General features: G+C 35.6%; 1 long non-coding RNA gene across 1 annotated transcript; it reads right to left on the bottom strand.

Annotated features, from left to right (window-relative positions):
• Positions 1-12,121: 12,121 nt before the first annotated feature.
• LOC131551542 (uncharacterized) lies at positions 12,122-16,293 on the bottom strand. Its single transcript, XR_009273790.1, has 5 exons — positions 16,162-16,293; positions 15,829-15,916; positions 15,492-15,568; positions 14,838-14,926; positions 12,122-12,408 (listed from the first exon to the last, which is right to left on the bottom strand). It is a non-coding gene; the product is annotated as an uncharacterized LOC131551542 (long non-coding RNA).
• Between the last annotated feature and the right edge of the window lie 367 nt (positions 16,294-16,660).

Raw genomic sequence — 16,660 nt, 5'->3', positions numbered from 1 at the left:
TTCAAACAGGAAAAGGACCATTAAAGTAACTGACAGCCCTCAGGCCTGCAAAACCACGAGATCTGTAACATGACCGTCTGATGACTCCTGCGTGCTCCTCACAGTCTTCAACTTTTCTCTTGCAACAAAAGAAACACTAACTTACATAAATGATCTCTAAAGACAATCATTTATTTCCATTGCCATTAGAGCAAGTGTATCAACAAATAACATGTTTGATGTCTTACATATATGCTTGGTGTTTTATGTTATGCATGGTGTGCTTCATTTCGATCTTTGCCGTATAACTTTCTTGTGAATAGATAGCTGTGTGTAGTATCGCGTTAAAGCGTATTTCAAATGCAGGAAGTTGAAATTAATTCTATGTCAATTATCAGCCTCGTATGAATGATGAATACTTTTATAAGAAGTTATTAGAAATATTCCTCACATGATGGATGAAGCATTATGTTAATCTGTGCATGAAGAAGAACCGATTGGAAGAGACAATTTGATTGGAAGAAGCCTCTAGTGGGTGGACAGAATCCAACCCGTTAAAACTCCGTGACACAAAGCTCATTTGCTGCTGAAAAACTTGGCTGCTTGAAAACTTGCGCTTGCTGCTTGAAAACTTTGGTCTCGCCTCACTGGTCGCGCTGTGAAGCACCTACAGCCTTAACATCAGGTTGACCATCCAAGACTTCAACACTCCTTCAAACTTCTGACCAAAGAAACTTTCAAAGCCTGAAGTTGCTCAAGGACTTCAAAGCATTATCACCCTTCCATCACCAGGAAGCCAACCAATCGCAAAAAGTGGTTTCCCCGATTGACATCACGAACGGACGCATCAGCAGCCCCGGGATTTCCCAACCAGGAAGGAAAGGGAACCGGAGAATACCTCTCAACTCAACTTAGAGCAAGTAACAAACTCTCTCTCCATATTTCTGCTGGAAACTGGTTGAATTAATCTTTAAGAAAAGATAGTAAAGTCCTCTGTTTGTGACTTCTCAGGTTTACAGGACTCTTAGAAAAGAGCATTAGAACCTAACTTTCTTCAAATCGCAACCCTCTTGCCAGAATGTGTGTATGTGTGTGTATGTGTGCGTGTATGTGTTTTGTTAGTATTGTATCAGAATAGCAAATAAACTCTCGTTTGGTTTATAAAGAGTGGGCTGGTGCTGTGATTTTCAAGTTTGAAACTATTTGCCAAAGATCGTGTTACCTGTTGCTCAAAATTTCCCAACCAATTCTGTATTATTATCGTGGCCACAGAATAAACAGAACTGCTAAGATATACTGGTTTAATGCTCGCTGGACGAGTCGTTAAGAAAGTATAAATTATATGTTTTGATTAATACTGTAAATTTTTTCTGGATTTTAAATCTCAGAAAATAACAGAATTTCTTTGAAATAGAAATATTTTATAACATCATAAATGTCTGTCTCTTTTGATCATTTATTATGTCCTTGGTTAAAAAAAAAAATAAAAGTCGTACTGATGATAAACATTTGAACAGTATCACAAATCAGCTTCCTGACAGACAGACAGCAGCTAGTAAAGCTTGGAAAATTCTCATCCATCACCCGTACGATCAGCACTGGAGCTCCTTAGGGCTGTGTCCTCTCCCCACTGCTCTTCTCCCTCTACACCAATGACTGCACATCTAATGACCCCTCTGTCAAGCTCCTGAAGTTTGCAGATGACACCACACTCATCGGCCTCATTCAGGACGGTGACGAGCCTGCTTACAGACAAGAGGTTGAAGAGCTGGCTGTCTAGTGCAGTCTTAACAACCTGGAGCTTAACACGTTCAAAACAGTGGAGATGATCATGGACTTCAGGAGAAACCCCCCTGCACACCCCCCACTCACCATCATGGAGAGCACTGTAACGACAGTGGAGTCATTCAGATTCCTGGGCACCACAATTTCTCAGGACCTGAAGTGGGACAATCACATTGAGTGCATTATGAAAAAGGCCCAGCAGAGGCTGTACTTCCTCCGCCAGCTTAGGAAGATCAACCTGCCACAGGAGCTGCTGAAACAGTTCTACTCCGCCATCATTGAATCCGTCCTCTGCACTTCAATAACTGTCTGGTTCAGCTCAGCTACCAAATCTGACCTCAGAAGACTACAGAGGGTAGCCCGGACTGCTGAGCGAATCATTGGTACAACCCTCCCCACTCTCCAAGAACTGTACTCATCCAGAGTGAGCAAAAGGGCTGGCAAAATCACTCTGGACCCCTCACATCCAGCACACTTCCTCTTTGAACTGCTGCCGTCTGATCGACGCTACAGAGCACTGCACACTAGAACGGCCAGACACAGAAACAGTTTCTTCCCTCAGGCAATCCGTCTCATGAACAGTTGACAATAAACGTGGAATACACAACACTATTATACATTATTTATTTAACACACTTACTTATTTACATTTCAAATTTGCACATATCATACCTGTACATACATAATTGTCTATATTATATATTGTGTTTTTGCTATTTTGTACATTATCTATTTTGTATATTATTCTCTTATTATATGTGTCCTGTCCTGTCGCTGTCATTCTGTTGCACTGTGGAGCTTATGTCACTATAACAAATTCCTCGTATGTGTAAACATACCTGTCAATAAAGCTCATTCTCATTCACATTCATTCTCATCAGTCTGAAATGGTCGGGCTGGTTAGACGGACTTATTTTGCAGGTTTTAAAGGGGTTTAAAACCAGTTAAACGCCAGCTTTGCCAGGCTGGGAGAGCAACTAGATCAGATTTACCCAGCTAAAACCAGAAAACCAACTTAGGCTGGTTTAAGCATTTTCTTCTTCTTCTTCTTCTTCTTTTTTTCCAGCAGGGTTTCCAGAGTCCTGGCAGAGGAAGCAGTTCAACTGAGGATTTTCATGGCCCAGATTCAAACACACTAAACAACAGATGCTGTTTTGCATCCATTTGCTGAAACTAAACGGCATTTTTAAATAAATGGCCTGATTTAACACTTAATCAACTCCTGACAATCATAATAGGAAAAAACTGACTGATTAATATACAAAGTGTATACTAATGATACCGTGGTTCATGCTAATAACCATATCTTTACTTCTCAGACATAGTTTGCACAAATTATTAATGTAAAAATGTAAAAAAAAATAATATAAAGATCACTTTTAATATGAGCTACAGTTCAAATACCAAAGTCCATGGGAAGTATATGAAATGAATACCATTTTCTGAATGTATACGTACGGATAAGCAGACAGATCTCTAAAGTAAACTGAGTACAGAATCTGGATTGATGTAAGCAGTGTCTAGTAAAAAGCTCATTACAGTTTCTGCCTGGAGAGTTGGAGCATGTTGTGGGTGGAGCACTAGAGGAATGGATGGAGGTTAGCAGTTTGGTCTGCCCTGTGAAACGTCACGCACGTCCTGATATTGCTGAGTTAGATGTGTTCCTGTGTCAACATATTTTGTTGACCCTGGAACAACATTTTTATCCAAAAATATAATCTTAACCATATTCCTAAACCTAACCTTACCTGATAGATGAATTACACTGATGTACAGGCACCAAACACTGATTGTAATCCTAAACTTTACAAAAATTATAAACTGGTTCTTGAAATCTGATTGGTTAATCACAATGTTGTTCCAGGGTCAACAAAGATGTTGACCCAGGAACACGTCGCACTCGGCAATATCAGGAAGTGCGAAACGTCACCGTCTGCTACCAACATGCATCACTGTGCCTGATATTAAGCACGGGAATCAATGTAAATGTGTCAAATGCTGACACACACACACACACACACACTCGCCCCCACAGTGTGCCTTGAATCAATGGCCTGTGTGCCAAACGGAATCATTCAACAGCAGATATTAAAATATAATCAGGTCATTTGTTTGGCTTTTGAGGCAGAGCACTGGTGCATATCAAATAACAGGAGAAGCGGGGTCTGCTCCTGAGACCCAGGTGTTTTATTAATTGTTAGATTTTTATGCATCTGTCCATCCAAAAACAAATCTCTGCATATGGTTTAAGCTCTGGTTAAATATTGTTGTTGATTTTATTGACATAGCTGCTTTCTCAATTGTTTCAAAGCAGCTTTACAGAAAATCATGATTTGAATGTTTATTATAGCTTAAAATCTTCATGCCTGTATTTAGCAAATTAGAGCTGGACGATAATATAGTCTACATTTTGCAGTGATATAAATAATCAAGCAGTTGAGCTTAGTTATATAGTTATCACTTTATGTGGGTTTACTGCATGTGTGAGAATCAAGTTTGATATGTGTAATAATATAGTTTACATTTTGCCACAATATAGACAATCAAGATTTTGAGATTTGCTAGTATATCACTTTATGTGTCATTATATATACAACTTTATACATGTAACTTTACATTTTGCCACAATATACAGTGGGGGGGGGGAATTATTTGATCCCCTGCTGATTTTGTATGTTTGCCCACTGACACTTTATTTGAACACTGAGAGACTGAATAACTACGAACAAATCCAGAAAAAAACGCATTTCAAAAAAGTGAAAAAATTAATTTGCATTTTAATGAGTGAAATAAATATTTGATCCCCTATCAATCAGCAAGATTTCTAGCTCCCTGGTGTCTTTTATACAGGTAATGAGCTGAGATATAGGAGCACTCTCTTAAACTCTTAGGAGTGTTCCTAATCTCAGTTTGTATAAAAGACACTTGTCCACAGAAGCAATCTGTCAATCAGATTCCAAACTCCACCATGGCCAAGACCAAAGAGCTGTCCAAGGATGTCAGGGACAAGATTGTAGACCTACACAAGGCTGGAATGGGCTACAAGACCATCGCCAAGCAGCTCGGTGAGAAGGTGACAACAGTTGGTGCGATTATTTGCAAATGGAAGAAACACAAAATAACTGTCGATCTCCCTCGGTCTGGAGCTCCATGCAAGATCTCACCTCGTGGAGTTTCAATGATCATGAGAACGGTGAGGAATCAGCCCAGAACTACACGGGAGGATCGTGTCAATGATCTCAAGGCAGCTGGGACCATGGTCACCAAGAAAACAATTGGTAACACACTATGCCATGAAGGACTGAAATCCTGCAGCGCCCGCAAGGTCCCCCTGCTCAAGAAAGCACATGTACAGCCTGTCTGAAGTTTGCCAATGATTCAGAGGAGAACTGAGTGAAAGTGTTGTGGTCAAATGAGCCCAAAATCGAGCTCTTTGGCATCAGCTCAACTCACCATGTTTAGAGGAGGAGGGATGCTGCCTATGACCCCAAGAATGCCATCCCCACCATCAAACATGGAGGTGGAAACATTATGTTTTGGGGGTGTTTTTCTGCTAAGGGGACAGGACAACTGCACCGCATTAAAGGGACGATGGACGGGGCCATGTACCATCAGGGCCAGGGCATTGAAAATGGGTCGTGGATGGGTATTCCAGCATGACAATGACCCAAAACACATGACCAAGGCAACAAAGGAGTGGCTCAAGAAGAAGCACATTAAGGTACTGGAGTGGCCTAGCCAGTCTCCAGACCTTAATCCCATAGAAAATCTGTGGAGGGAGCTGAAGGTTCGAGTTGCCAAAATTCAGCCTCGAAACCTTAATGACTTGGAGAGGATCTTTAAAGAGGAGTCGGACAAAATCCCTCCTGAGATGTGTGCAAACCTGGTGGCCAACTACAAGAAACGTCTGACCTCTGTGATTGCCAACAAGGGTTTTGCCACCAAGTCTAAGTCAGGTTTTGCCAAGGGGTCAAATACTTATTTCACGTATTAAAATGCAAATCAATTTATAACTTTTTTGAAATGCATTTTTCTGGATTTGTTGTTGTTGTTATTCTGTCTCTCACTGTTCAAATAAACCTACCATTAAAATTATAGACTGATCATTTCTTTGTCAGTGGGCAAACATACAAAATCAGCAGAGGATCAAATAAATGTTTTTTTGTTTAGTTTTTTTTTCCCCCACTGTAAACAATAAAGCAGGTGAGTTTTACTATATAGTATGTAATTTTATGTTTATATTTTGTAATTTTATGTTTATCATATATATATATATATATGTGTGTGTGTGTGTGTGTGTGTGTGTATATATGTGTGCGTGTGTGTGTGTGTGTGTGTGTGTGTGTGTAGTCTTTCTTTTTGTTTCATCTGGCTGTTAGTGCCGATTCATTTCCCTCTTGATGCTCACACTTTTTTTCCAAAAACATATCATTCACTGTTTTGTATTAGACAGATAAGCACTTATTTGTGAATTGATGCTCTCACTGTATATCAGCACAATATATCAGGTTTAACCGTTCTCAATGGTATAGTCAGGATTGCCTATCCCAGCCCATCTCCTGCACCTCTCAGGTAAACATTATTATAGGTATGACCTCATGACACCAATCTCCCCCCCCACACATACTGTTTAAAGGGGTGTGCATGGGATTTCTGGCAAGTACAATTTTAAATACGTAGTGATTGAATGAATGAATGAATGAATGCAACAGAACAGAAAAGGACATTCCCTTGTGGCTCCCATAGCTACTGCTGCCTAGTTTAACCATACAGACCATCTAAAATAATGCTGTCATGAGGCCACTGCCAATGCAAATTCAGTTTTTGCCTGAATCTAACTGAATTTATTCTGTCTGGGTATAATTGAAGCTAGATAAATGATTTCCGCCTTTAACAGAGTCTGACAGATTTGCTCAGCGTGAGCCAGTAGCTGCTGCTGCTGATATTGTTCATGGTAATGCACAATCATTGAGAAATATGCACAGCTACTTTCCAACAAACATTGATGTCTTGTTATCCATCATATTTAATTTCTTTTCTTGGCAAACACTTTGAGGGACAAGCTGCTTGGAAGAGCCTGTGTCTTGTTATGGCTTCCTGTTTGTATTCATGCTACAGAAAGTGCACATATTGCATGTGATTTTGACATAAGCAGGTTGCTAACAAGGCTAAACCGCAATCTAATGAGAAATTCTAATGAGATTATCTATCATTTTAGTCCCCACACTTTCAGAAAAAAAGTACAAAATTGTGACTTGAGGTGGTACCCATTCAAAAGGTACCAAAAAACACACTTTAGGTACTAATTTGTACGTTTAAAGTACTAATATATGCCTTTATAATATTAAGATGTATAATTTAGAGGTTAATAAGATACAACAATGTACTGTGTAGCTTTTGTACCTTAGGCTATACCATAGTTATATGGAATTACATTTGTGCCAATTAAAATTAATGTAATTTTTCAAGAAACTTATGAAAATATAAATTGAAACTGAACAAAATGTCTTTGAAACTAAATAAATAAATTATAGGAAAAAAACCTTTGACTCCGTTTACAAATGCGCTTCCAGAGTTTTCATTTATGCTTCTAAAATTTTTGTTTACAATTCTGAAGTTTTCATTTACACTTCTGACGTTTTCGTTCGCCATTCTGGCACAAATCTCTCGAGGGGCGGGGCTAACAGCGGTGTGTTCTCATTGGCTTTATCAGTATTTTTCTACTGCTACACTACATTGTTGAGGTGATTTCTTAGGAATAGCACAGCCAATGATATCATCATCATTATCATCAATCATCGTTGTTATCAGGATACTCGCGGTAAGTTGTCTTGATTTAGTCCAATCATTACAGGACCTGGTTATCTACACACAGTTACAGTCTTCAATTATATCATATTTGCTTCGATTAGTTCATATTTCAAACAATCTTTGACAAAAAGTAGTCTTTAATAATGCCTAAATATATATCCAAATGCAAAACCTAATACATGGAAATAATTATGACTGAAACCAGTTTCCAGCAACTAGGGTATACACAGTCATGATTATATAGGCCTATACAGGCATCTAATGGTTACACAATGGTATTACGGATGATAAATGGTACTTAATTTTGAGGTATTTAGTACTAAGTTAATACTAATATATATTAAATAATTATATTGTGTATTTATTTGTTTGAAATATTTTAAGTTTGAAATGTGTCATGGGAGTTCAAAGCAGTGTGTATTGTTAGACTTTTCCATAAACTTCTGATGCTGACCCAGAGAATGTAGTGGTAGTACCAGAGATCCGTTGCCCTCATCAGACAAGAATCTTGTTTTGTTCAGACACATCACCTTTGAATGACTGGGATCTTGATCTTCAGACACCTGATATTATGCAAATATTTTAATTTCTTTGGAGCTCTAGATTAAAACAAAAACAGTTCACAAGTACACAAGAGGTTGCGCTTTAAAAAAATACCAAAAATAAAAATTCTCGGTTTCACTTTATTTTGATGGTCCATTTAACACATTCTATTGACTATAAGTAATGTTGCACCTATATATCTACTAACTTTCATTAGAGTGTTAGTAGTGTATTAGTTGTACGGAGCCCTTTAAAGGACATTATAGTGGGAAAAATTCAGGGTGAGTGGAAATAATTCAGGGTGGGAGGAAAAAATACTTTTCAAATGTTTTGCGTTCTCTCGCAAAAGTTTTGCGAGGGAACGCAAAAGTTTTGCAAACATTTGTTCTCTTGCAAATATATTTGCGTTCTCTCGCAAAACATTTGCGTTCCCTCGCAAAACCATTTGAGTTCGGACAAACTCTTCCTGTTTACTTTACAACTTGCAGTGGTTACAGCTCGTATGTTCACAATGGAGCGGTTCATAGAGTTTTATTTTGAACTTGGACTAAAAGTAATACAGTCAGTGCTTATTTCGAGGCACGGTTTTGAGACATTCTAAAACGCTTAATGTGGCTTAATGTTTTAAAACAGTGACATTGGAGGACTAAATTCGATAATAATAAATCCTGATAAAAAATTGTTAGGCTAACATTAATAACCTTATTAATAATATTACTATTAATAAAGAAGAATATGAACGCAACGCCCTGCACGTTAAGCCTTTTCTTCCCCATAGAAAACGCTTAAGGTAGGCTATAATGAAAGGTTCATGCAGCTCGTATGTTTACAATGGAGCGGTTCATAAAGTTTTTATTTTGAACTTTGACTCAACGAAATAAAGAAATACAGTAAGACAGTGGTTAATTCAAGGCACGGTTTTGGGACATTCTAAAACGCTTTAATGCGGCTTAATGTATTAAAACAGTGACATTAGGACCAAATTCGATAATAATAAATACTAATAAAATTGTTAGGCTTATATGAATAACCTTATTAATAATAGTACTATTAATAAAGGAGAATAGCCCAGAATATGAATGCAACGGATTTGGTATTTTTAAATCACTGTTTTCATTTTAGCCTACCTTATGTGCAGGGCGTTGCGTTCATATTCTGGGCTATTCTGCTTAGTAATATTATTAATAAGGTTATTAATATTAGCCTAATAATTTTATCAGCTTTTATTATTATCGAATTTGGTCCTCCAAGTCACTGTTTTAAAACATTAAGCCACATTAAGCATTTTATTATGTCCCAAAACCGTGCCTTGAACTAAGCACTGACTTATTAGTTTATCTGAGTCCAAGTTCAAAATAAAACTCTATGAACCGCTCCATTGTGAACAAACGAGCTGTAACCACTGCAAGCTGTAAAGTAAACAGGAATAATTTGTCCGAACTCAAATGGTTTTGCGAGGGAACGCAAAAGTTTTGCGAGGGAACGCAAATATATTTGCGAGAGAACGCAAAAGTTTTGCAAGAGAACGCAAAAGTTTTGTGAGGGAACGCAAAGTTTCTCGAGGGAACGCAAAAGTTTTGCGAGAGAACGCAAAACATTTGAAAAACGTTTTAGAAGTTTATACGTTTATAAGTCACACTTGAAAGAGTTGATGATTGTTAAAAATGTATTTCCAATTTTAAATGTTAGATGATAATGTTAACTAAATAAAATAACTAAACACAGCATGTGTTATATCAGCATGATAAAAACAATTGGCAGCAGGAACATTCTTTGTGTGGAATATGTAATAAAATGAGCTTGATTGCCTGGTTGGAGTGATATTTTCTTGACGTCTGAATATATCACAGGATAGTATTATATTTCAAATGTAACAGCTCAACCTAATTAGACCCTACAATGCAAAAGAATCAAGAGCAATACACAAATATCCTACGAGAACATTGGACATTATACAATATTTCCAGTATTATATACTGTATTTTAATAATTAAACCTCAATAATTATCTTGTGTTTGATCTCTCGTGCTCCTAAAAGCTTATGCTGACAGAGTAGTAGCAACAGATGAATACAGATTTAATTCAAAAACAAAACTCCTAACTTTATATCATTAAAATGAAATTGAAAGCCGCTAGACATTTTATTCAGTTTCAATTTATATTTTCATAAGTTTCTTGAAAAAATACATTCATTTTAATTGGCACAAATGTAATTCCATACAGTTACTACATGCAGCACTTACAAATGGCCAAAAAACAGTGTAATTTTAGGGGTAAGAGAAGGTAAGTAGATTATTCACTTTATACTATGGGGCCATTGAATGCTTGAATCTGATTGGCTGACGAACATTCTAAGGTGTGCAATTATTTTCAGGGAAACGCATGGCGAATGTAGATCCAGGTAGGTCTTGACCGCATTACATGTCCATATCACTTTGCCAAATGATTTGAGTTATTTCAAAGGTCCTTACAGCCTAAAACAGCAAAAGAACCAAACCCCACAAAGACACTGGCCAAACAAATAAATATAGTAAACAATAGGATAAAACAGACAGATAAACATGACAGATTATTTCATGTTTTTGCCACAAAATTACGTTTTATTATTTACGGAAAGCACATACTCTATCTCTCCCACTCTCTCTCCTTCACAGACGCTCATACACTGTAAAAAAGTTGCTGTAAATTTTACAGTATTTTATTGGCAGCTGGATGCCAGTAAATTACTGTAAAAATTGTTACAGTATTATTACTGTAATTGCACTTACAGTATAGTAATGGCTTTACTATATTTTCATTTACAGTATTATTACTGTCTTTACATTTACAGTAGTATTACCGTATTTTCATTTACAGTATTTTTACCATATTTTCATCTACGGTATCAGTGCTGTAGTGTTTATTTTCATGTAGTTTAAACATTTTTTACCTGCAAAAAACAATCAAATTGTGGTACAGCACTGTAATCCATGATTTTTACCACCCCAACCCCATAAAAATCACAATAACTCATGAGCATTAGCTCTGATAATATTCTTTTTAATTGTTGAACATTTTCTTTTAGAAAGTACAAATTACAAGTCTTGATCTCTAGGATGAACTAGCTGAAAAAAGGGCATCACAACAGTCCCCTGGACACTTTGTATCATGGCAAAACATACACATACTAAAAAGCAAAAACAAGTAAGTACACTAACAGTCAAAAGTTTTTGAACGGTAAGATTTTTGATGTTTTTAAAGAATGATCTTCTGCTCACCAAGCCTGCATTTATTAACTGCAAAAGCAGTAATACTGTGAAATATTCTTACTATTTAAAATAACAGCTTTCTATTTGAATATATTTTAAAATGTAATTTATTCCTGTGATCAAAGCTAAATTTTCAGCATCATTACTCCAGTCTTCAGTGTCACATGATCCTTCAGAAATCATTCTAATATACTGATAAACATTTATTATTATTATTATCATCATCATCATAACAGTTGAGTAAATTTTTTCAGGATTCTTTGATGAATAGAAAGATGCAAAGATAAACATTTATCTGAAATAAAAATATTTTGTAACATTATACACTATACCATTCAAAAGCTTGGATGCAGTAATCTTTTTCTGAGGGGGGGTTATACGAATTACTACTTTTATTTAACAAGGATGGTTTAAATTGATCAAAAGTGAAGATAAAGACATTCATAATGTTACAAAATATTTCTATTTCAGATAAATGCTGTTCTGAACTTTTTATTCATCAAGGAAACCTGAAAAAAACTTAGACTCAGCTGTTTTCAACATAATAATAATAGTTTTTCTGAGCAGCAAATCAGAATATTAGAATGATTTCTGAAGGATCATGTGACACTGAAGACTGGAGTAATGATGTTAAAAATTCAGCTTTGATGACAGGAATAAATTACATTTTAAAATATATTCAAATAGAAAACATTTATTTTAAATAGTAAAAATATTTCAAAATTGTACCGTTTTTGATGTACTTTGGATCAAATAAATGCAGGCTTGGTGAGCAGAAGAGGCTTCTTTAAAAACATTAAAAATCTTACTGTTCAAAAACTTTTGACTGGTAGTGTTAATAAAAATCAAATAATAGTAACAGTAAAAATGAGTTTGTGTTGTGTTAAATTTCAGTAATTTTGACAGTCAAAGTTGACAAGCTCTCCGATGAGAAACAGCAGGATGGGATTCAGGCAGATCCTTTTTCTTTGCACCCTCTTTCCAGAATTCCAGCTGACCTGTGACTTTCAATGCATTTGGTGCCACAAAGATCTGAATGAACCTGCAAGCACAAGAAAAAAAAAAAAAAAAGCATTATTTTTCAAAGCAGTGTTTACAGAATTTTCCTCAACTGTCAAACTTGGTGCTGTATACACTTTGATGTTAATAAAACCTTATATACTACATCTGAACGCACCTACAAAGGAAGGTACATAATTAGTTGATAATCCATCACATTCAAATTATTAAAGCTCCATTTTTTACAATGCATTCTCAATCAGTAGAGCAAAGTGCTAGAATGCTGAATTAATGGGTTTGATTCCAGGGGCGGTTCTAGGGTGAGTGGATATCCGGGGCTTAGCCCAGAGACATTAATTTATGTATCAGAATACACGGGATACAAGTCAAATAAAACAGGCTATGCTGAAAAGTTACATTGGCTAAGTGGCTTAATTTTTTTTTTTTTAAAGCGACAAGTGTAATTAATTATAATTTGCACTTACAAATTGCATAAATAATATTATGAAATTAATGTTTTAAATATAAACACAAAAATATGTAATGATAGAAAAAAAAAAATAGAATGATACTTTTAAAAATGAGACTAAAATTACCAGTAGGTGGCACTGTCTTAATGACTGAGCCATTGAGTCTTTTATTCAATCTATTCATTAAAAACTGCTGATTCTTTCAGGAACAAAGAAACTGTTTTTATGAATGGATCAGTGAATCACTGATTCAAGGCATTCAAAAAAGGTAAATTCTTTCAGTAATGAAACACTGTTGTGTGCAGAGATGCACAACATGGCTTTGTAGAACCATTTTTGCGAAAAAAGACAATATTTTCTTCACGATTTAAATCACTTTATATTAACTTCTCGTTTATTGAATTTTGTTGCCCTGACACTTAGTAAAGTCTGCCACAGACCATGCTAAATGCTAACCAATCTGTTCATATAATCTAGTTATTTCTAAATGTGTGTGTGTGTGTCCTAGAAAATCTGTGCTTATAATACCATGATTAAAAATCTATATTTGTTGCTATACAGTAACAGTATTCTAATTTTGTCAGATGGGGATATCGGTATTATGAATTTATAGGCTACAGTTAGTTAAAGATACCTGAAGCAGCTACATTTTGCTGTTTAAGTGCTGGTTCAATAGAAATAATTTTAATGCGCATGAAAACTCAATCTTGATGCACACACCCCTAGCGCCGCCCCTGTTTGATTCCCAGGGAATGAATAACTTAATAAAATGTGTAGGGGAGCGCAGAGCACAAACTAACACGGGGTAAGTTGTAACACACATGGTTTAAATATTTCCACACATGCTAGCATAACCAAATACTGTACAAATACAAATTTACAGTATTTACTACTGCCATATCAACACTATATAGAGAATAAAGTGCACCAAAATTCAAAAATCTTTTGAAGATGTCGCTGAATATATATTCTACCAAAGCAGAAATACATTTCTGGCTAAAGTAAATTGTCATCTCAGTTTTTAGTATTCATTTAAAATTAGACAAATCTGCTATTATTTTAATCTCCAATCTGTTATCAGTTTAGATAGTTTTATAATGCTTCGCTAACTAGCAGAAGACGCTAACCAGTTTTAAATTCCAGTTGCACAGATGGGGAGCGTTATAACACTGTGTTACAATGTGCCCCGCTATTATTAAACTATGCTATTCTATGACATTAGCAATGCAATTTACACCATTTACTTTTATGAGTTTCAATGAGAAGCCACAAGAAGCAGGTGAATAAAGACTGAGAATCGATGTTTAATGTTCAGAAATTGTTATTTCAAGAAATGTAAAGCATTTTGGCTCGTTTATGTGTCTCGTGTCCTGTGTCCTATGACAGCTGTGTGTGGAGGGAGGGGAGTCTATCATTTCTGAATTTCTGAATGTGTTTCTTCATTTGCGCACTCTGTTTTGAACTACACTGTATATGTAGCTGTGTGTTGCGATCAGGGCCGTCCCAAGCATGGTTGCAATGTGTTCATTGTCAAACTCCAAAATTTGATTATTTTTCATTCTTAAAAAATGCCACTATTTTATTTGAAAAAGTTAATGATTTTATTTTATTGACAAAATATTTTAGTTTGTCTTGTATATTTTTTCATTAGATCCGATAATATTTTAAGCTGTCATATGGTTATGTTACAACATGCCCCTCACATGTTACAATGTACCCCACCTACGGGGCATGTTGTCACTTCCATTCATTTGAGATAAATAACGAAAAACATATACACCTGTAATTATGAAACAACGCAACATATTTGTACTAGACAAGTGTGAAATTAAAGTGTATAAATAAATTATACTCTGAACCCCACGTGGATTTACACATGCTAAGAAAGTCAGTGTTAGGTTGTGTCCCGTGCTACATTAAATACAATATAACTTGCATTGGATAAAAGCATCTGGCAAATGCATGAATGTAAATGCAATGTAAAACAAAATTACAGAGTTACCTAATTCTGCATTTCTGTAAAACGGACAGCTGGCTGTATGATGATTCTGCCCTCATATTCAGGATCCTGTTTTTGCTTGGAGAAATCTCCTGTAACAGACAGAGTCACAACACCCTTTTAGTGTTACTATAGTTTATGATCAGAAAAAAAACTACCGTACAGTAATACAAACATTTTGAATAAAATAAACTTTTTTGGCAACACTTTACAATAAGGTGTCATTTGTTAACATTAATTAATGTATTAACTAACAAGAACAAACAATGAACAATGCATTTATTACACTATTTATTAATCTTTGTTAATGTTAGTTAATGACAATGCAGTTATTGTTTATTCCATGTTAGTTCACAGAGCATTAACTAATGTTAACAAACACAACTTGTGATTTTAATAATGCATTGGTAAATGCTGAAATTAACATTAACTAAGCTTAATAAATGCTGTAGAAGTATTGTCCATTAATGTTTTTAACTAACGTTAATGTTAACTAATGAACCTTATTGTAAAGTGTTACCACATTTTTTATATTTATAAGCAAAACTTACTATATTAATATATTGCTAGCCCGTTCCTCTCTTATAAAGTAAGTTAACAGTGGAGAGCAGCCCGTGGCTAATTTGGCTACTTTAGTAACATTAGATGAAAGCTCACCTGTTGTTACGACGACAATCACAGGAAAAGACTCCATTACTCCTCCAATGCAGACGACATGACCACAAGATCACAAACTTGAAAATAAAATACAAAATATGTACTTAACAGTGATATTTCTTAACTCAGTTTTCCTCAGTATTTCATGTTAGCTCGCGGTTTTATTTTACGTCTCTCACTGAATAGGGACCGTCTGTTACATACAACATTGGTACACACGTTTCTAACTTAAATAGCATTTGAATTAGAATTACACTTGCGATAAAGAGGCAGTGTACAAAAGATATTATGCTTCTCTGTGTTCGTTAACTTCGGCTAACTGACATTATTAACTTACCAGTTGATGTATCATCGATACTATGGCATTCACAAGAAGAGGCTCCAAAATACACCTCCGACATTGTCGACGAAATCTAGACTAGAAACTTGAAAAGAACAAACAAAAGAAGTACTTGAAAATACTGTGTAAAATCTCCACTGAACTGAAACAGTGGTGTTGTCTTACGCACTTTACCTCAGTAACGTTATTTCACCTTAGTTCGTTGTTAAAGTTAAGTAACTACTCGCCAGATTAACTAATTTGCATTAAAGGGCAGCAGAACATACAAACGTGTTTCTCGGTTTAACTAAGGTTTATTTTGACTAATATAGGCGACCTTAATTTACTCACCAGTCGATGTTATCACCGTTACCGTCAGTCAGAAAAAAAGGCCCCAACTCAGGACATGAAAAACCACACCATAAATAATATTAGTTTGCTGTTAACAAGTTAAAACATCTTAAAATATCTCAGTTTTGCATGACACAGAAATAACATACTAACCTTTTTGTCCAGTACAGTGTAACGTGTCTCTTTTGTCCTTTTACGCTGATTCCACCAAACAGCAAACTAAATAAATCTCCCTTGCCATTAGTCAGTTTTTACAGTTTACAGTATCGCAAATTTACAGTAGTTTACTGTAGTGACCATATATTTCCCATAATCCTTTGCAGTTTACAGTAAAATACTGTATATACATTTTACAGTATCTTACTGTACATAATACAGTAAAATACTGTTCAAATTACAAAAATCGGTTACAGTGTACTGTTTGCACACACGTTAACATGCGCTAATGTTGTTGCATCTACTCAGTAACAGTTTAACAACTTAAAAACTACATGACTTC

The sequence above is a fragment of the Onychostoma macrolepis genome, chromosome 12 (assembly GCF_012432095.1).
Source record: "Onychostoma macrolepis isolate SWU-2019 chromosome 12, ASM1243209v1, whole genome shotgun sequence".
NCBI lineage: Eukaryota > Metazoa > Chordata > Actinopteri > Cypriniformes > Cyprinidae > Onychostoma > Onychostoma macrolepis.
The sequence above is the reverse complement of the archived record's forward strand: the minus strand, read 5'-3'. Positions and strand labels throughout refer to the sequence as shown.